General features: G+C 40.5%; 1 protein-coding gene across 1 annotated transcript in view; it reads left to right on the top strand.

The window, feature by feature from the left end:
• The window catches only part of TSHZ3 (teashirt zinc finger homeobox 3), a 63,447-nt gene that overhangs the window by 549 nt on the left and 41,547 nt on the right, over nt 1–21,351 (top strand). The gene's annotated exons all lie outside the window — the stretch shown is intronic.

Raw genomic sequence — 21,351 nt, 5'->3', positions numbered from 1 at the left:
CACAGCGCCTGGGTTGGGGGGCTTCGGGGGGATTTTATTTATTTTTTTCTTTGGGGTGGGGGCGCATGAAAGCCCGTTCCCCACTTTTGGTGCCCACTTTGATTTATTCCGAACTCTGCCATCGCCCGGCTCGGTTCTGGGGGTAACCCTGTGCGAGGGGCAGGCGGGTGTGTGCGGGCACACACTGCTCGGGCTCGTATGGTCGGTGTCACTCCCGGGCTGGGGGAAGCAAGGAGGCGAATTTTGGTTACTTCCAGCCTGTACTTTGGCACCTACTTTGCTTCTCTCCCTCGTAGTCTTCGTTCTTCTACATCCCGTTCCCTCACAGGCAAATGGTTTGTGAAAGCCAGGGAAAATACTCTTTTTATTTAATTTTTTTTCCTATTAAAAAAGAGAGAGGGTATGTATAAATACATCGCATGCTGTGAATGAAGTGGCAGGGACAAAGTAATTTGGAGGGTCTGCAGTGTTAGTTGAAGATCCAAGCCCAGAACTGGTTCCTTTGCCCAACTTTTACGTTTTTCTCTTCTGCCCTTGTACTGAACTGGAGATGTCTCTGCCAGACAGACAGACCCACCTAGTTGATCACTTTCTTTGGTAGCCTCTTCTGTTAATCCTATTGATTTCTTATTTATGAGTCCAGAGGAGAAGCTGCAAAGTAAAGCAAGAGGGAAAAAAAAAAAAAAGAAAAAGGGTCTGTGTATTGTCAAGTGACTGGTGCATGTTTCTGATAGTGCCTTTACAATTTCCACCGGTTTTTTTTTTTCATTTTTAGAATTACTTTTCGAGGCTTTGTGCTGGTGAGGTTTTTTGTTTGTTTGGCTTGTTTTCCTTTTGCCAGAAATGTCAACTCCTGTTAAACTTAAGCAGTATTTTTTGGAAAAGCCAAATTGAAAAGAAAACAGTAGAAGAAAAGCCCCACATAATTTTACAGTAATCCTTAGTTGGGGATATGTGGGCTGGAAAAGGTTTCCTTGGCCTGTTGCCATCCTTGATTTGATGTCTGATTGATCGCCTGTCATCTGGCAGCCTTTGATCTATTCATTCCCGATAAACATCAATAAATCACTTGCCATGGTAACGCCAGACTCGGTGACGTCACACGTGGCCTGTCAACTCTCTGTTAGCGCAACTTGAGGGGCTCCTGGCGAGCGGTGCCACCGGTGGCCCAGGGCTGCCAGGGCCGGGCTGGCACCGGGGGAGGCACAGGACAGGCTCTGGTGAGGGACAGCCTTGGGGTGCCGGGGTGCAGCAGCCCCGAGGGGCCGGTGTGGAAGTTTTCCAGAGGCAGCGTGGCTGTGGTTGTGCTCAGGACAGCTTGGAGCAGGTAGTCCTGGAGCCTGGTGTAGGGTTTGTTGGAATACGGGCGTTCAGCAGCGTGGCAGTGCTCCCACACTGCTTGACAACTTCTCTGAGTGGGGTGGTTTGAATTCAGTAAACAGCAAGGGGCTCGGGGAGTGACACAAACTGTAGATAAGGATGCCCATGTTTCCTTTCTCCTACTCTTTGGCATCCACATGCGTTCAGCCAGTACTTTTGTAATAGGGAAACAGTCTTCCCAGCACTCTTACCCCGCATACAAACAGCTAGAAAGTTTGGAAAGTTTCTCAGTACGGTAGTGATACCATCTAGCAAACAAATATCGTAGCCAAGAACTTCATGATAATATTTTGCTTTTCTGGCCTGTGCCATCAAATAACAATTTTCAAGAAAAATGACAAAGGTGAACTTTTCCTGATACTTGGGAAATTCTATTTGGTGAAGTGAATTTAGTTCTGCAAAATCTAGCTTTTTCATGTGTTTGATACATTCGACTCTGCTGTAAGCTGGGCTCTCCATATGCTGGAAGAAAATGTTTCTGCACTAAACACACATTCTGAGGTACCTTTCTCTCCCTCCACCACTCTCTGTCTCTCCCTCCTTCCTCCAATGAACCATCCATTATATGCGATCTTTCATATTTAGCAGAAGTGTAATCTCTTTAAACTTTTAGCTTTTTGATAGCCACATTAAACATTTAGTATTGTGTATAATTGCTTCCCACTGAGATGCTGCTTTTATTGGTCACATTGGAAATGTTACTTTTTCTAACAGCAGTAAAAGCAAAGGCTTTTTTTTTTAACACCTTAAAAAACAGCTAAGAAATAACAGGTTAGTTAAGAAATATTCATTACAAAAACTTGACTGCAGGACTAATAGGAGATGGAAGAATGGTTTTGCTCTATCAAAATGACCCGTCAAAACGACTTTGTTTCATATTTGATTTAATTGTCTCTCTCCTGACAGGCACATTCATCAATAGCTTAATGGTCAATCAGAAGTTGGCAGAGTGAGTGCTTTCATTCTTTCCCATACACTAGCTTTGGCTTTACTTTATCAAAATGCCTCTGCCTAATGGATATGGGGGATGTAGAATGACTGAAGGGCTACTTATTTGACAAGAGTGAAAAAACAAGAACATTTATGCTGTTGATAAGTGCATGAAGATAAATAAGTGAGCTGTATGAGGCGTTTTATTTTAAGACAGAAGAAACTTACTTTTTTTTTCCCCCTTTTTGGCTTGAGAGCTGCGAGTTATAAGGTTCATGACTGCTTTTGTGGCATACTGAGAGTGATGACAAATTGATTGCTTGGTACTGAGAGAGAAAAAAGGTGGTGGTGGGGGGAGAATTAAAGATGTCTGCTGATTGGTAACTCAGGAAATCCAGTCCCCAGCAACCTTGAGAATACTCGAGAATTTTTTTTCTCCAAACTGAAAGGTCCGCTCAGCCATAAAAAAAGAAAAGTTGTTTTGCCAGCTTCATTAGTGTTCACCTAATTAGCTGTAAACCTGATGGATTCCTGACAGCTTTAATGATTGGAGATGACAAGCTCCACGCAGTGTCATCCAGCAGAATTAGGTTTGCAGCTAGTTTGATGTAATCAAGTTGATATTACACAGTCCTGGTTGCCTTTAGTTGTGCATTAACTCAATTTTCTGCTGCAGGTGACAAATGGGCTTTGGTACCTGGATAATCATGTCATAGGAATTAGGGCCCTTTTAATGGTCTGGAGTAGAATAACAACAACAAAGAACTCTCAGCAGCACAGAGCTCGCAGACATAACAGACAGGTGCACAAATTCTTTATGTCTAGCCCAAGTGTTAACACCACACTGTGGAAGACTAAAGCTGTCTCTGAGAATCAAGAATCTGTAAAAATGATAATTTCACTTTGTTTGCTTTGAGACTCAGGTGAATATTGTAGATAAATTTGGGAAGAAGAGTCAGGGATTGCAATTTTATTCCTCACCTGTTAAAGCAAGATGATAGTCAGAATCGCTGCTCCAAAGACTTGTGTCATGTAAGTCAGGAGGAAGAAGGTATTTACCAGTTAGATGCTACTGTCTGGGGAAGCTAAGGTAGTGTATTAATAGAGGCCAGTCTTGTTCCTGCAAACAGTAATTATATATCCTTAAACTATAACTTTGACTTGCAGATTTTTTAGAAACCTATTTAAAATATCAAGAGAATGTACTTCCTACTGACAGAAATGACTTAATACATATTTTGTATACACATTTTCTGAGGAGGGATTGGGAACTAGTGGTTTGCTGGAATCACATTTAGTTTACTTATTTATTTATTTAAATACTTAATAGAACAGTAAGACCCAGACAACTGCACCGAGTTTTCAAGCCTCTGGGAAAAAAAAAAAAGCCAAACAAACCTGGGCCTATGTTTTGGGGTTTTTTTTCATATAGTATGTTTTAAACCCTAGAGATTGCTGCACACTTTAGGCTCTTCCCAACTTCTGCGCTTACATTCAGAAGGTGCACCTGGCCAGTGTGAGCACTGAAATACACGGAATTGATGTTTCAGAGGTGCGGAGCACTTCCACTTTCCAGGGACTTGAGTGCTCGTGCCAGCCCTCAGCCCCTCCAGCGCGGGGCTGGGGGTGCACCACAGCAAACAGATGCAAGATGGCACACAGGTTGTGCCGCCAGATTTCCAGGCAGCTCTGACTCCGGCAACTCGAATGCTCGCTTTAATTTATGGCAATTGCTTGCAACTACATACATACCCCAAAAGTAAATGTAGCGATAAAGCAGGCTACCTATAAAGGTACTTGCAGTGTCAGCCCTTAGTATGTTATTTGCCTCCAAACCTGCCACATATTTCTCTGTTGGGCAGAGATTCTTCCTAGCAGCAAGCTGACAAAATGATTAGTTATGGCTGTCCTCTGCTTTTTTTTTTTTTTTTTTTTCCCCAGCAAAGTGTGAAGGAACAATGCAAAAAAAAAAAAAAAAAGAAAAGGAAAAGGGGCATAAATATAAAAAGGCTTGATAGATTCCCCTGAATATCCGCCTGGAAAACAGAATTTTCCAGAATCAGCTGCCATTTCTCCCATTAGCTTGACAGCTGTCAATTAGGGCTTCAGTGCTCTCCTGGGCCACAGTTTATTGCGTGCGGTTGATGTTGTCATTTTGTTCTCGGTTTTGCCTTGAGCACTATCATGAGCAGGAGTGAAATAGTCAATAACTGATGTATCAGCAGTTATTTCTTAAATTGGCTTACAAGTCTGCATTTTTCCTCTTTTTACTAAAGATTGTTTTGTAAAGTGATTAGAATGAATTGTGACTGCTGCAGGGTTATGGGAAATGCAGTGAAGCTAGGGTGAGTTAGCAGGATTAGAGTGGGTCCTTTTTGTCAGCCCTGCTTCCAGGATTAGTGGAAACTGTATAGAAAGGATCACCTTCAGGGTGAAGTGTGGGGTACGTTTTTAAGCGTGCTATGTGCACGCTTATGCAGAAACATATGGTGGTACAGAGTGAATGAAAAGAAATCATTTGCCAGGACGTAAAGTAACCTATGTGTTATCTTTCTAGGCAAACCTTGGCACTGCTGGTTTTATGGTGTAGTAATCCATATTTTAATCCAATGTCGTGACTGTTTCCTAGAGAATCCAAACACAGATTGTCAGATGTTAACACAGCCCTGTTTTCAAGGTGCTGCTAGTGGATCAGGTATTAAGATGCCTGAAGTGTTGCATTGTCAAGTAGGAGTGTATGTGTGTGTATGGTTATGATACAGCACCAAAAATAACATAGTTGCTGAGCAGTCGTGTGTTATCTTATCTATGAAATACTTCAGCATCATTTACTAAACAATCTACCTCAGGTGTTTTAGTCTGATATTTTTTTTTCTTCTCTCTGTGTTTGCTAATTTTTTTCCAATTTAGTTACGCCCAAATTGTGGTTTATCAGCCTTAAGTTAAAAATGAAAGGTGAATACAATATATTGTATTTGGTAACAATGATATGGACTGGTACATCCAGACAGATAATATGCAGTTGTAATTAGAGTGAATAGACAGGCATTCATTTTCAAATTCTTTGACACATGCATAAAATAGTCATATAATAAGATAAGATGACAATTTTATGTTAGGTTGATAAAGTGTCCCGATACATGCATTTAAATGTCTGTAAGCCTTTTTTTATCCAGACAGATTAATTCTAGTTTCCAGCATTTGCAGTTAGACATTAAATTAATTTTAAAAATCCCACTAAACAATGGATGCATTGCTTTTTTGTGTGTGTATGTGTCATAACCTAAAGCAGGAGGATTGAAAAAAATTTGTGCAATTGATTTTTCTTGATTTCAACATTAAAAAAAAAATAAAGCATGAAAATTGGCTCAAAGGTTTTAAAGCGTAGTCCATGAGAGATTGCATTGTAGTTTTCTTAAGTACAATAATGCAGAATAGAACATTGTCAGAGCTTGAAATTGTTTGTTACCATTTTCATAAAAAGAACTGAAAGAGTTGAAATAAGTAGGGCTTAATTTCAGAGACTGCGAGATTCATCCTACTGCATTTGCCTGATTTTGCGCCTGAAAGATATTTTGGTCATCTCAGCAGAGAGCCAATCTGCAGAATTTAAACACTTCTCATTGCAGGCATCAACTTTAAGATATTTCTCAGAAAATGTTCAAAGGGTTTTTTTCCCCTGGGGGCAGAGGGAGAGTAGGGAAAGAGTTACCAGAGGATCATAAAATATCTGAAAGCTCTTTGCCAATGCCATTACCTGGCATCTTCGGGCAGTAAAGGGGCAACTCTTCAAGAATAATCTAAGTTCGTATTTTAGACTTAATTATAAATTATTAATTAACTCTGTCAGGACACATGTTATTAATTATGACTCTCTTTTCTTCATTCGGAGCAGCTGTTGGGAATCACGTAAGTTGACTGTGTTTGTTGGTGTGGGAGTTTGCCAGTGAGGAGCCTCCATGGCCAGCCTGCCTCACCTCCAGCTCCCATCCCCTTCCGCCCGGGCGCGGCTGTTGGGCAGCTCAGCCTGGCGGTGCTGCCAATTAATGCAAGTTCTGGGGCAGCCCAGTGTGCTCACAATTAGTGAGCATTGTCACGGGGCTGGGTTTTAGGTCCTGTCCATAAATAATTCCCGTTTTAGCAAGCCTGTGTGGTGGTGGGGAGGTGGGAAGGGCGGCGGCCAAGCCTTGGCGAGGGGGAAGCCAGGCAGTTTCCGTGCCCTTCCGCCAAACTCCCGCCAAACTTCGCGCACTGGCACAGAGCAGAGGGCTGCTTTATTATTCGTTTAGAATGATCCAAATTCATTTACTTTTGATATTTCCATCATTAAATTGAGCCCTCTGTTTCACTTTCTTATGTGTTCTTTGCGGAATGCATGTTGCATAAAATAGGCAATTTTTAATGAACAATTTAATGTAAATGGGTTCTGAATTTAAATTAATATTAATGAAGCTTTGAGTGAATTTATTTTGCATACGTAAAGGCTTGTAACTCTTTCACTCATACACTCTTGTCTTTATGTACTAACACATTGGTTAGGTGAATTGGCTAGTTTCCATATTTTGTGATTAAAAACTCTAATGGATTTTACATGGATATTTGTGCTGGCGCAGCTTTGCGCAGGTTACTATCACTAGTAAAAAGGTACCTGCTTTGATATTCAGATTTTTGTAGTTAACATTTCGCTGTTACCCCACCGTTTCTGTATGTTTCTTCCTACTTTGGTTTCACCTTCATGCTTAAAGAAAAAAATACTCCAACAATAGTCACCACAGCCAAGATGTTTTCTTTCTTTGGCTTACCTCTAATGCATTATGTATTTAGAAATGATGGGATGTTCTATAATTAATTCTGTTAGATGTAATTGCTATAATCACTTTGATGCTACACATAATAAAAGTAATATGGTAAGCATACGAAAAAATATAAACACCTTATTGTAACACTTTTTGCAAAATTCTTTAAAAAATCTTGTTTAGAGCGGAACTTCCACTTCTATATTTTGTCAGAGCTAAGCTTTTTTTTTAAAGCACATTACTTTAGTAAATGAATTAATTTTTGATATTGAAAAGATTTTGACAGGCAGGTTGTCTTGTATGTGCGCACGGATATCCCTGGCTCTGTGCGCTATTAAAGATGTAGCTCATTAAGAAGCTAGTCTTCAGAGTGGCTATAAGTGAGATATAAACATCACTGTATATCCCATGAAATCAGAGACAAATATGTACATTATATCAAAACCCAGGACACAGGAAATAACACAGGAATGGAATTGTACCTTGGAAAGCTTCTTTGTAGCGCAAAATTATGGGAAATATAAAATGTATGAAGGGTAGCATGTAACTAGAGAGTGAGTTTTTCAGGCATGGTCCCAAGTGGAAAAAAGACTACAGAAGGTGATTTCCCTTCTGCTTTTTGCTTTTTTTTTTTTTTTTAAACAAGTAGCTTTGCGTTATTGTTTGCAAACACAGATTTTGGTAGAGAGGAAATGAAAAAAATATGTGCTATGGGTTAAGCTGTGTAGCTGATATCCTTGATTCTGTAACAAAAAATGTTAATATGGCCATAGTTCTTAATTAGTTGCACACCATACTTAATGCTGCAAAGGTCACTTGGTTTTATGGTTCAGCTTCGCCTATGAATTTGTATGTTTCCCCCCAAATTTATATTTCTCACTCATGTATTTTCTAAGCAATTGAGTGTGCAAATTGTGGTTAAAATGCAAACTAGAAACAGGATTAGAAAAATACATTTAGCGTGGACAAAGAAGAGGCTTTTATTTTTTTTTTAATTTTTTTTTTCCTGGTGTTATTTTCAAATAATGCACAGCCTTTGCGTGGTGAGCAGCAGTATTGCATTTAACTTCTGTAAGCTGAACAAACAAACCCTGGCCAAGCTCTCGCTGGATTGTTCTGGGGAAGAACAGAACAGGGTGCTGTTTCTGAGTGTCTCTGGGACTGGGCTGGCTGCCGGCAGCCCTTTCCCTGCTAGGTCAAGCCTGTTGCTGGAGGGCCAGATCGCAGCAGGGGCCTCCAGGAGGCTTGGCGAGGCTGCTCCAGACTGGCAGCCATCAGTCATCCATCTGTGACACAGAGTCTGTTTTTGATGGCAGGGATGATAAAAGGCCTGGGAACTGTATAGGCCCTTGTAATCAGGGCCAGTGCTGACATCCTTCTCAACTTTGACAGCTTCTTCCTTTTCTCTCTTCACCGCCAAGACTGTCTCAACTGGATTTTTTTTTTCCTCTCTCTTGTTTCATGTACTTGATCAGTCTCAGATGCTGGGAATTATTTTTTTCTGGAGGGAGGGGGAGTGTTTCTTTTGGTTTGTGGGTTGGGCAGGTGTGAGAGGAAGTCTGTTTTTTTTTTTTTTTTTTTTTGTACTGTAGGCCTGTTGCTAATTAATGTTCCTCCATAAGATTCTGTCGGAGTTGAGTAATGTTTTTGATCTTTATGCCTGATAACTGCATACTTAATGAGATTTCAAAGCTGTGAGTGCAGCTCCCTACAATTATTGACAGATGCCTTTTCTTTGCCATTGGGTTCAGCTTCATAAATCCTCCTGCAGTAATGAGGTTCAGAAGTGCCACCCTGCCAGTGAGCTAATGAAAGAGGGGGGGAGGGAGGGAACAGCTCATGCCTGCCTGACACATTTTTTTCCTTTAAAATTTACTATGCAGATGTCAAGCTGTGGGACGATTACTTCAAACATGCTAATTTTTATCTTGCTTTTGTGTCAAGCCTGCATGCCATTTTTCCCCCCCAATAATAAATAAAAATAGAAACCTCAACCTATTTAAATTTTATCATGGATCATAACTATTGAAGACTTTGATATATGTGTGTTCTTTTGCAGTTTCCAGTCAGTGGAGCAGTTTTTTGAAATCCGAAGGGCAGAGAGAGGATAAAAAAAAAAAAAAAAAAGAAAAACAAGGTGGGGGGGGGAAAAGGCAGCAAGCTGCCTCGGCCGCACGTCGGCCTGCCCTAACCGTGCACTTGAAACATCGGAGATTTCATTTTAGAGTTCTGAAACTAAATCCTGGTGGAGAATAGCCGCACCATGCCAAACAGTCGATTTCCTTTTCAGCAGAGCCATACATCACTGACCCACCCTTCCCTCCCGACAGAATGACATGTGTCATTTATCACCGGGCCCTGCCGGAGCGCGGGGGGGCGCGGGGCAGCTCCCGCTCTGGCGCTGCTGGATGTGCTCCGGCCGGCCGGGGACGGGGCACAGGGACCAGAGCGCCCGGCTGTGCTGGGGGCACTGCCACACTCGCTGAGGAGGTTATGTGCTTTCACATTATCTGCTAAGTCGCCTTGTTCAGCCCCCTGAACGTTTTCCCCTCCTGTTTTCTTTTCTCTCTGTCTCTTTCTATTTCTTCCCCCCCCCCCCCCCCCCCCTTTTTTTTTAAGTTTGGCAGTTGGGACAAACTGGCTGACACGTATCATTCAAGCAGCACCAGCTTGCTGGGGGTTGTGTAAATGAATCTGGGAGCTCTTGGTTTCACATGATTCAAACGTGCATTATTGAAGATGGATGTTCCTTAAAAAAAGATTGATGATGGATATCAGGCTTATAGTGCCATTTATCATTTTGAATATTATTTAGACTTGCCGTGTAAAGCTGTAACTTGAGAGTTGGATGAGCTGGGACAGAATGGAGGCCTCGGCGTGCACGGTGTGATTGATGGCTTTGCTTTCTCATTGTTTGTTACCAGATACTCGCCGGTCATTACAGGAGTCCTTTACAATTGTTTTAGAGGCTGGATTTCCGTGTGTGTACGTGTGTGTGTTTGTACAACAGGGAGAGGGACGGGCAGAGGCAGAGTTAAGTTTTTAGTGGGAGCATTTCAATAATTGTAAAGAATGTAGACAAAGCCGTGGCCCGTGCAAGGATACAGACAGCCTTTTGCATGAGCACAGAGACTTGCCATGTGTAACACTAAAATATAAGCAGCACTGTAGCTGATCCAGCGTAACACTGCCAGGCATTGCCACTTCCAGTATAAAAATGGCTTATGAACAGATTAACACACTCCAGCTTCCTTTTGCTAACAGGATGCCTTTTTTTCTTTCTGGATCCCAAATAATGGCAGAGAAAAGAAAGTTCTAGGACGTAATTATTTCAGCATTCAGATATTTCTTTTCTGCCAATGCTCTTCATCCAGGACTGTGAATCTTTGAGTCTTGATGTTCGCTCCCAAGTGTCCAGGGTGCTCCTGGGCTGGCTGTGTAAGTAGTGAGGGCAATCCCTTCCCTCTTTGAAGCACTTTTGCTGGAACCAGGACACCCCCACCTGCTGGAAGAATTAAGGAAACAGCTTTTTATAGGCAATTAGATCTTTCCTTGGAAGTGCAGGCAGGGACTTTCAGGAGGTAGACATTCCAACAATGGAGCAGCCTCAGCAGTAGGCAGTGCCAGAACTTCAGGTGTTGGGGTGTTTGTGCACAAGCATCTTCGGGCAAGAGCGATACCCAGCCTGGTTAAACTTGTTCCGAGCTGACAAACTATTGACTGTTCCTTGCCTGGCACATCCTACAAAAATCAAATGATTTACAGGAATGGTAGGTAAAATGAGACAACAGTTATGTCATTGGATCAGTCTTGAATTTGCACAGGTAGATAGAATTTTTGAAACACTGCCTGTCACATCAACTTTTTCTTTGATTGCGGGATGCCCTCCTAGCAAAAGAGAATGGCAGCAACATTTAATAAACATTTAGGTTAAAACATGTTTTTTAAAGCCAGCAGGGACCTTACATGAGTTTTATAGAAATGAGTTTTTCAGTTCCATTTACTTTTGGTACACTCGGTTGTCAAAAGTAAGGAGAATTCACGTTTATACCCTTCATTCAAGTCCAACACCATGAAAAAACTCTGAAAAAACATAGTATTTTCTATAAAGCCTTCAACAGTATAGGATAAAACTTTGCTGTCCTACTCCTGCACTTGTGTAACACAGTAGGTAATTGAAGTACAAGTGCCAATTTGCTGTAACAATTGTAAACACACCTTGATACAAATGGCATCATTGCATTCTTACTGATTAGAAAACTTTGCTATTAATAGACACAAAGTCCATTTCAGGTGTAATTGGTAAGGAGCTGAGTGCACTCATGGGAAGAAACCTTGTTTTGTTTTTTTGTTCGCTTTTATTCTTATCCCTTTTTTCAGTTTTATAGCTGGAGACATGATTTATTGCAGCCATCCATCTTTGGGGCTCATCCATCACATCCTGGTTGCTAGGCAATCATGGCAGCAGCTGTTTGCTTTGAATCAGACAGAAAAGTTGTCAATCATCAAAGGCAGGTGAATAGCATTAGAAACACGCTATTGTCAGACGGAATAATTAATCAAAGAGAGAAAAGATAATTAAAAAGATATGACCCTTGCAAGTACTTGCTCTGGGTTGCCTGGAAAAAAGAAAAACTGCCTGGTCTTTTCTAGACACTTAAGCAGCTGAGGGCTGATAAAATATGCACTCTGCAGTGCATAGTTTTTAATTAATTGAAAAAGGTTCAACATTCAAAGACGATGCTGGAGAAAAGTCTGATTATGAGCATAAGTAATATTTATTGTTTGCATGAAAGGCTTGACATGGAGTTCTAACTTTCTGTCACAAATCTCCTGCATGCTTGCACTAAGCCTCTTTCAGCTTCACTATCTTCCCTGGCAGTTACTGGAGTGTGTGGTTAGTCTGTCCAAGTGAGGGTCCTATGGCTTTCATCCAGGCTTTTCATCCTGGGCCACCTTTCCAGGGCATTGTCTCCTTGGCCATCCCCTGCAGCACTACATGAGTGCAGTAGCTCTGCCATCAGCAAGGCAGGCAAAGCTCGGCCAGGCTCCAGCGCTGCCCTTCCTTCAGTAAAGGAAAGGTGTCCAGGCAGTACGTGTCTCATTTCCACTCAGCCTGAGGAATAACAGGCTCGTGCGAGCCCATTTCTGAACCCCGTCTTTCCAGCAATCCTGTTACTTTAGCTGGAATGATGAAAAGGCTGCTCCAAAGCCCAGTTTCCAACTGCTCCGAGCTTGGGTACCCTGGCAGTGGGTGCAGCAGAGCACACCCAGCACAAATGTATACAGGAATGCACTTCTGGGTAGTGCAGTGCTGGCCAGTGTTTGTAAAACAGCTGGGCAGAGCTTGTACTGCTGCCAGCAGAGCAGGGGTGAGTGCTACTGCTGCCCCAAAAGCTGCATCTGAGGCTGTAATGTGGCACAGCATTTTTGTGAGAATGCAGTGTCTTACGATTGACTGTTGGGCAAAGTGCTCATGTAGCCCAAAAAACCACAGCTTTGGTGTTTGCTCATGCTTAGAAGGTGTCTGTGGATAGATTGATCGCAGGAGAACACAGGTATGATGATTGCATTAGTAGTGTTTCTTCTTTAAAAAAGTATTTTTTAAGTAGTGATGCAGTGGTGGCTGCCACACTGCCCCTCTGTATTTTTCCACTTCTGGTTTCATACATCCTTTACCCTGTTTTCTAGAAACAAGGAAAGGAACTTCAAGTTCGTGCTGCCAGGAGAACAAACTCACTTTAAATATCAAAAGTAGATATTAGTGTTGATTATTAGCAAGTTTTGCAAGGATACATGCTGTGAAATACTGGGAATTTAAACTGCAGAATGAAAACCTTGTACACCATTACTGCACACACCATCCCTTTCGCACTGGCTGATACCTCGGAGTGTTCTTTGCACAATTCTTCGTGTCAGTGTGCCACACGCAGCTCCTCTGCTAATTGTGTGTAGCCTGTATTCCATTTTCTGCTCTCACACCCTGTTTCACTTGTAATCATTCCAGTATTTACTTAGAGGAGGAGAGAACACAGCTAAGAAAGAAACGGGGTGCCATCTGAGTGCTGGGTATGACACATCTGCTGCATAGAGCTATTCTTCCAACACTGGGAGCAGGAAGCTTAGGCTGCAGCTAACTTGGATGGCTTGGAGAGATCTGTATCCTCAAGTAACATTTCATATTAGTGATTCCTCAGAACGTCATGTTCACCGAAGTTTTTATGAGAAATAAAAAATCTCTCTAAAAGCATAGTACTGCATATTAGCATTAGCTTTAGAAATATCATCTGTGCACTGTGTGACTGAAGTCAGCACCCCCCTTGGCTGATAGCCCAGCACTTCTATGTAAAGTTAGGATGTTGTCTGGAGTTGCTGGCAGGTATTTTTTTTAGTTGGACTAACTCTTTTTCTTCTGTATGTTAATAATAATTCAGTCTGACATATTACTGGCATTTTTTGTCATAGGTGAGTGGGCCCTGTGCCTGTACAGGGCAGATGGGGGATGCTTGTGTATAGGAATGCAGGAATACACAGGGATGCTTGTGTATAGGAATGCAGTGCTTTCTCTAGCACGTTTCTGTGGATTTAATAAATGTGGAATAGCCATGCCAGCATGGGAGGTGACATGTTTATGGCTAAAGAGCTCTTCCCTTCTTTGCTGTGAAGCAGATTTGTCTCCTTTTCACATATCAACACCTCTGATACCTTTTCAAGTATTTGCTGTATTTCAGATCTGCTGATCACTGTTTTATTTACTGATAGGGGAACCGTGGCAGTAGTTCCCTAATGGAGGGATATATAGTGCTGACATCAAGGAAATGTTGGCTAGGAGGCATATGGATAGATGGCTGCATGTTGGAATATAGGTGGTTATTGTTAGTCTGATAGTGACTTTTTAGCAGATTGTATGTGAAAGTTCCCTGTGATAATGTTTCCCTCTGCTCATCAAGGTGAGCTGCATCTTTTCCCTCTTTTTTTTCCCAGTCTCCATTCCATGCATGGTGTTGTGGGAAGACAGAATAGCTGTTCCCCATTTACAATATTTATTGCACTGGTGAAAGAGCTTGGACTCTATGAAAGGCTTTTTCTGTCCTAGCCCCTTCCTCATCCTTCCCCATATACAGGCTGCTTTTGCAGTTGTATAGGGAATACTGTTTAGAAACTTGAAATACCTTGGTACTGAAGATGGTAAAGCTGGATTGCATTGTTGTTCATATGAAGTGAAAAATGGACAGAACATGTCAAACATTAACACCGGGACAGATAGTAAACTGTTTTGCTTTAACTGGTGGAAGAATGTGCAAAGGGAGTTTAAAATAAACAGTCAAATAACAATCAAGCATTTGCCAGTGTTTAACTCGCTGTGTTAAGTAGAATGTAGTATCTCAGTAGGAATCACTAAGTTACATGGTATCTGTATACTGAGAAAAATATTTTGAGGAAATATATATATATATATATAATGTGCTTGGCTGAACTATGTCCTGTGCTTGGCTGAGCTGAGTAAGTGTGCAAGGCTTCCCTCAGCCTGGCTCATGCCCCTGCCTGTTTCAGGCTCTGACACTGCAGATCTGTGCCAGACAGTGCTCTGCCAGGGATCCAGGGCATTTCTCACTGGCTTTAGAGCACACTGTGTCCGTAAAGGATGGAGGATGTGGGTTTCCTTTTCAAGATTTCCGATATGAGAGAGACTTTTTATTCCACATTTTTAAGGTTAGTTGCCCTTTTTATTCCTCTCAGTGTAGCTTGCTGTTGCATCTCTTACATGCACAGTGGTTTTAGGGCTTCAGTCCTACCAGCCTGTGCAGTGAAACAGAAATATTTCTTATCTCCAGTGTTCAGTTTGTCAGCAGTGTGCTTAAGAAAAGTCTTCTGCAAGCTAAACCTGAAGCTTGGAAGATGTCCTAGTGTTCTCTAAGTGACTGTCCTTTGGTGTCCAAACCATGCTGCAGTGAGATGCATAAAATACACTTGTATGTACTTACTTACATGATGAAAAGTACCTTGTTTTATTCAGCATATTTTCTAGGATACGTCTTCAGAAATGACCAGGGTAAAAGATAATGGTTTTACTGTCATAGGTGCAGGATGACTAACTTGTGTCATCTGGTAATCCAGGAGCAGAGCCAGATGGCCTTGGAGATAGGGAATCATCAGATAAAAGCCATCAGGCAGGGTACTACTATAATCCCTAGGGTAACTGTGTAGGGAGGAGCAGGGTTGGAAATGCCTTCAGGAGAAGGGAGAGGAAGAACTAGTGCCATGCAGCAGAAAAGACTGATAAATAGAGATTAAATAGAGATCCAAACCACTGTATGGTCCCCAAAATAGAAATACCTGAATTCATGTGTTATTTTCATTCACTTACCTTCAAAATCCTGTATATACTGTGGTGGTGTTTCAGAGTTAAACATATGCTTTGCTTTCTAATTAACCCCCAAATCCCTTTGCATTTGCCATATTAATTTAATTACTTTGGGCGTAAGAGCACAATTCTGGCAACCACCTTAACCTTGTAAGTAAAATGGAGAGACATAAACTAGGTGGACAAAACTGGGTTGGACTTGTTGCAAATTTCAGTGAAAGAATATTTGAAAAGTAGAAGGTAGAACTTGAGACAGAAAAGATAGTGTGTGAGTGGCTTTTTTATCTGCTGAAATGTATCATTTACCCAGGATACCTTGTCTTCCTTTGTTTTTGCTCTGGGCTTGCAATAAAATGCTTCCTATCTATATTAGTTAGAAAATAGTCCGATGTAATATATGAGAATAGTGGTGCATTATTTCCTCATGCTTATATGTTTTCTGTGTAAAATATTCTAGCAGCAGTGAAATCTTGCTGTGTGATTGCATTTCATTTCGAGACGGTTAGCTGAATAAGCAGGAGGACAAGCAAGCAGTAAGCTGAATGAAGGAAAAAGAAATAAAATTTTACAGCACATTCTTGTTGTAGGAGTGTGCAACAAAAAATTGTGTGACTCAAATGCTCAATCTGGTCTTCATGATTAAGCAATAAACAAATTACAAAACAAAGTTATCATCCTTTAGAAACTTGTGCTCAGTTGTGAAAAGTGAAGTATTTAACATTTCTCAAAGGAAAACATCTTTTGTTACTTATCTTCACTGGCTGTGTTTTGTAGCTAACAATACCATGTGTTTGCATTAGGCTAAAATTAAAAACTTTTTTTATAGACACCAGAGACATTTTATATAGTTGATTTACTGAATGTCGATAAAAGGAAATGAAACAGTTAAACTTTGTGTTAGACTGAGAGTGTCATTTTTAGTAAGGACTGTACTCTTCCATTACACTTTATGTGAAGTAGTTTGCTTACTTTGCCGAAGTAGAACTGTCTTTGTGTGTTGGATGTTTGTGTCACACCCAATGTACTGGAGTTCTGATCCAGCAGTGGGTCTTCTCAGCAGCAGTACTGGAAAAATGTAATAATATTAATGCTCTGGAGTCCCCCAGATTCTGCTGCTTACATCCAGCAGAGATGTCCCTGTGTGATTTTTTGTGTAAAAACTTCGAGTGTGTAATAATTATTGATGTCTGTTAGATCACTGCTCTGTGTGTTCTACTTTCCAGACAAGACTCCCCCCAAAAAAATTTAAAATGGCAATTTCTTAAGCTAAGGAATTTGCATTGCTATAACTGGGATCCTGCTTGTATTCAATGTGGGACCTACCAGCATGGAGGAAGGAGGTGTTCCTTTCCTCCTTGGGTCTGCAGGAGCTGCTGTGTACAACAGCAGCTTTACATCAGCTGGTGAGGTGGGTTAGGCAGTCGAGGGCCATGGAGGGTGAAAATGAACTTGCATGGTGTGGCCTGGAGAGCTTCAGTTCCTGTCCTGAGCCTGCTTCCCTGTCGCAGTAGGACATGTGGAGGAAAGCTCAGAGGGGCTGCCCAGCTCTTCCCCAGGTCAGCCTGTGCTGCTGTGCCCTTCCTGCAGACACACGTAGACAGCCCAGCACTTGCCAGGCAGTGTCTTCCAGTGTCCTGCTGCAGGTGGATGATAGCCTGGCCTGCAGAGCTTCCCTGGGCTTGTTGCACTTCCATGTATTCCACAGACTGACTTGGTTGTCGATAGCTTGAAGCAAAGGTTTGGAGCAGTTGGTACTACTACAGATTGTCCTTTGGAGTAAGCCATGGATAGTGATGCTTCCAGCGTTTGTTCTTGTTAAGACTCAGTCCAAAGCCCACTGAAATCAAGTATTACTCTTTTACTGACTCTATTCACTTGATTGGGCTTTCACTGGGATCTGTAGTGCCAGTTTAAGGAACAGAGTTTCATCTGTGTTACCTGATAACTTATGTTGTGCTTCTGCTCATTGTTGGTGTTAGTGTAGATACTGACAGATTCTGGTAGACGGTTCTTGGCTGGGTTCTCAACTTGTCAAGTGCTGAAGAACCTGTAAGGATTTGGGAGTAGATGCTAAGCAATTGTTTTTCTTAAGAGGAATGTAACGTAATACTAATGTCTCAGTCAGGAATGGAGATTTTTGTTTGATGGCATTCAATCAGGTGGAGTATTTTAATCTGTTTTGAAATAATTATACATATACTAATGGGATGCCAAGAAACTTTTGTTAATATTCAGAATAGTATTAAGTTATAAATAGACAATATTATCAGTCAAGTGTCTGTATCAATAGGTAACAGCATGGTGCAAATTTGTCTGTTGATTCTCTTCTAAAAACACACTCTTTATCCTTACTCTTATAGTACAAAATTACATCTCGTTATGGATAATATGTCATGTCTCCCTAAAAATGTGATCTTGATTTTCATCCCATGATGATACTTTACTCAATAAATCAAAATCTTCTTCAACAGTTAGCAACCAACTTATTTAATGGTTATGTCTGAAATGTTGATACAGAGAATTTAGCAGTTAACAGTGTTTATACATTCCAGAAACATTAACAGGTTAGGTTATACTGGAATCCAGTAAATATCCATGAAACACGTGGGAGAACGATGCGCTCTGCAGTGTCTGAGCGCTCGCCTGCCAGACATCTCGTGAAATACCAAATGCAATAATAAAGTTTATAATGATGATATTGTCAGGAGCACACATTGTCTGTTATCACCGACGAGGAGGGAGCAGGGCCTATCTCCCGGTGTTTAGACTGTGGCAGGAGAACACTACAGATGTTCTTATCTTCTGCAGATAGTTTTGTACTGAATCAGTGGGTTTTACACATTCTTGTGTATGAAAAAAATGTTCTTCACCTTCTGTGTATTTCTGAAGAAAATAAAAGGAGGATAGTGTTTGTCTGTGTCAAGGTTGTTTCCTATTTCTACAATCAAAGTTCAGCAAAATATCCCTACTAAATCTGTAATTTTCCCAGTAGCTTTTTGCCTTTGGTTGCTGGTTTTCCTTTATTGCAGTCTAAAATGGACATTCTGCTAAAATGAGTAAAAAATGCCATTTACTAGCTACAGTCTGCATGCTCATAGTCAGTCATGTGCTGGCTGCCTTGTACCTGATCTGTTTAGCAGCTGTGGGGTGGGTAACCCCAAAACAAGCCAGGACTTCTAGAACTACTACTGTTTTTTTGTCTCTGTGCATATAGATGACATTTTCTCAAAACACTTCTTCAACAGAGTTTTTTTCTTCTGTTCCTTATGACAAAACATGGCAAAGAAAGACAGAACACAAATTACAATTGCAGTCTTGAAGTTGCATTTTAGCCACACTACACTGGGTATTATCATTATATTTTGGTGCTTGTATGTATGTAAATTACATGAAAAGTAAGATCAAGGCATTCGTGAAATATTGGTGACATCAGCGGAAAAAAGATGAACAAGCTATTATAAGATAGGAAAAATACAAAAGATGTTGTCTTTAATTTGACAGTGAACCGAAACCCACCAACTTTATAACATGAGAATATTTTTAACAAATATTCCCTTAAAGCTTTGCTGTGGCCATGCCCTCGATGGCATCGCCAGTCTGTCAGCAACTCCATTATAAAATCCTCTTACGAGGATGCAGCTTTAGATTGTTACCTAAACCTCTGTTACTTGGAACGTTGCATTATTTTGCTTTGCCTGAAAGCAGATGCACTTTTAAAAAGAGCTACTTGTTCAAACTATTTACATTAACAAATTGTCATAAATACATTCTTTGATATTCAGGTTCTCCTGTTTTCTGAGGCCTGCTTATTAAAAACAATTTCACAAAACCTGCCTTCCATCAAAAGTGTCTGGTAAATGCTGGTATTTTGAAGTTTAAATAGATCTTCATACCCTACATAGTAACATATCTATTGTTATGTGTGTCTTTAATGGATCTGAAAATTGAAACCACAGAGGTGAATTCAGACATCAAAACTAAGAATACGTGGTTTAAGAAACTTAACTTTTGATACATATACATGCATTTTTTCTTGGAAAAAAATACTGCAGTGAGATACTAAGTTCTTGAAGTTACATATATTCATAATCTGTCACTCTATGTACCAAATAATGATTTTTCAACGTAAATTTTTAGAAGTATTAGACAGTATTGGTAATCAGTGAAATACATAGTTCCCTTACAGTAGTCTTTTAAATTTTTTGCTCTCATTCATATTCATTCCTTAAAAAAATGTACTTGAGGGCTTTCTCACACACACTGCATATCCAGAATATACAGCTTTTAGCACAGTGCAGCTTCATGTTCATGGGTCTGTTCATCGCCAGCCAAAGGAGGCCGTGATCTTAGGAAACAACAGCATAATTTTTTTTCTTTCTTTTTTCCTGAGGTAGACTAAAACTACTTGGAGAAGTAAAATTTAGGATTAAACAGTGTTTTATTTATCCCACAGTACTGAAGGGATTGGGAAGAGGGAATTCCCGTCTGTATCCATGTGGCTGTACCAGAACATTTGATCACTCTATTGCCAAAGGAGCCTGAATCTCAGTCAGGCTGGCTCTGTGTGGAACTGGCAGCTACAGAGCTTGCCAGGAGAGACAAGCCTTAGAATATCTGCTTTATTTTTTGTTTGTTTGTGTTTGGGTTGTTTTTTTTTAATAGTAAGTGCTATGATTTTGAACTTTCCTATTTTGACATCGCTTTTAGTGGTGTGTCCAGTTCTGGGTTTATGAAAAGGAGTTCTATAAACAATGCTGTGGACTAGGAATTCCTGAATTTTCTCTAAAGGGAGATCAGAGTTTTGTATACCTTAGTTTTCAACCTGTAATATGGTGGGCAGAGAGGGGTGGCAAATATACCTTGCTTTACAGGAAAATTCTGAGAATTAATGCTTACAACGTACAGCTTTGTAATTAGATTGTGATATGCAGGTGACACTTGGAGGTGGAATTTCCAATTCAGTGTTTGTTTTGCTGTATGTGTTTAGCCTTTGCTATGGTCTGACAGTATGTTCTTTGTCATCAGTCATTCAATGTAGAAGAAAGGCATTTAGAAGAGAAAAGAACTTGTATTTTTAAGTTGTTGAAGGAAGGAGTCTTTTTTTTAAGTTTTAGAATTCAAAGACTGAAGTGGAAGTTAAACAGCTGCAAAGAAAAAAGAATCATCTTAATAGTCAAGTTATTCTAAATTAAAAAGGAAAGAAAACAAACAATCAAAAATTCTTATCAAGTTCTTTGGGAAACAGAAAAGGAGGAAAAAGTCAAAGGAAAGCCAAACCGGCTAATGTTACGGTTGTCACAATTACTCATATCCTATGCTAGAACTTGAGGAAGCTAGGTAAAAATGAGCCAAAACTGGCCTTGGATCTCATGACTATGGCTTCTGCTCATGTTAGTGTTTGCATCTCAGTCTCACTTTCAAATCTGGCCTTACTCTTCACAAAATGATATGTTTGATCACATAGTTGTAAAATAAAAGAGGAAGGGGTTCTGCACACCGTGTAAATACAGAAATGGGATTTTTTTTTTTTTTGATTTATGCAGAAAATTGCAAGGAATACTTTTATTAATTATAGATGGTCTTCAATTATGTCATAATTGTTGTACTTGATTTTTAGACAATTTCACAAGGATACTTTTCCTGAAATTGTTTCAAACTATACTTCGTAATATAGTCAATTAAATGTATATTTTTGCAGGAAAATAGTAAGACTCTGATTTCTTGGTTACCTCACTGACTGCTTTGAGACTGGATATGATTGCTGGACTGGGTCTGCTTCTCTGAAAATTGTGCTTCATGGACAGCATACTCCTATATATTCTCCTATACTTTATGTACACGTATAAAAGAAGCATAGTTTATATGTAGAGATCAAATAAT

This window comes from Aphelocoma coerulescens, chromosome 11, assembly GCF_041296385.1.
Source record: "Aphelocoma coerulescens isolate FSJ_1873_10779 chromosome 11, UR_Acoe_1.0, whole genome shotgun sequence".
In the NCBI taxonomy this organism is placed as follows: domain Eukaryota; kingdom Metazoa; phylum Chordata; class Aves; order Passeriformes; family Corvidae; genus Aphelocoma; species Aphelocoma coerulescens.
The sequence above is the reverse complement of the archived record's forward strand: the minus strand, read 5'-3'. Positions and strand labels throughout refer to the sequence as shown.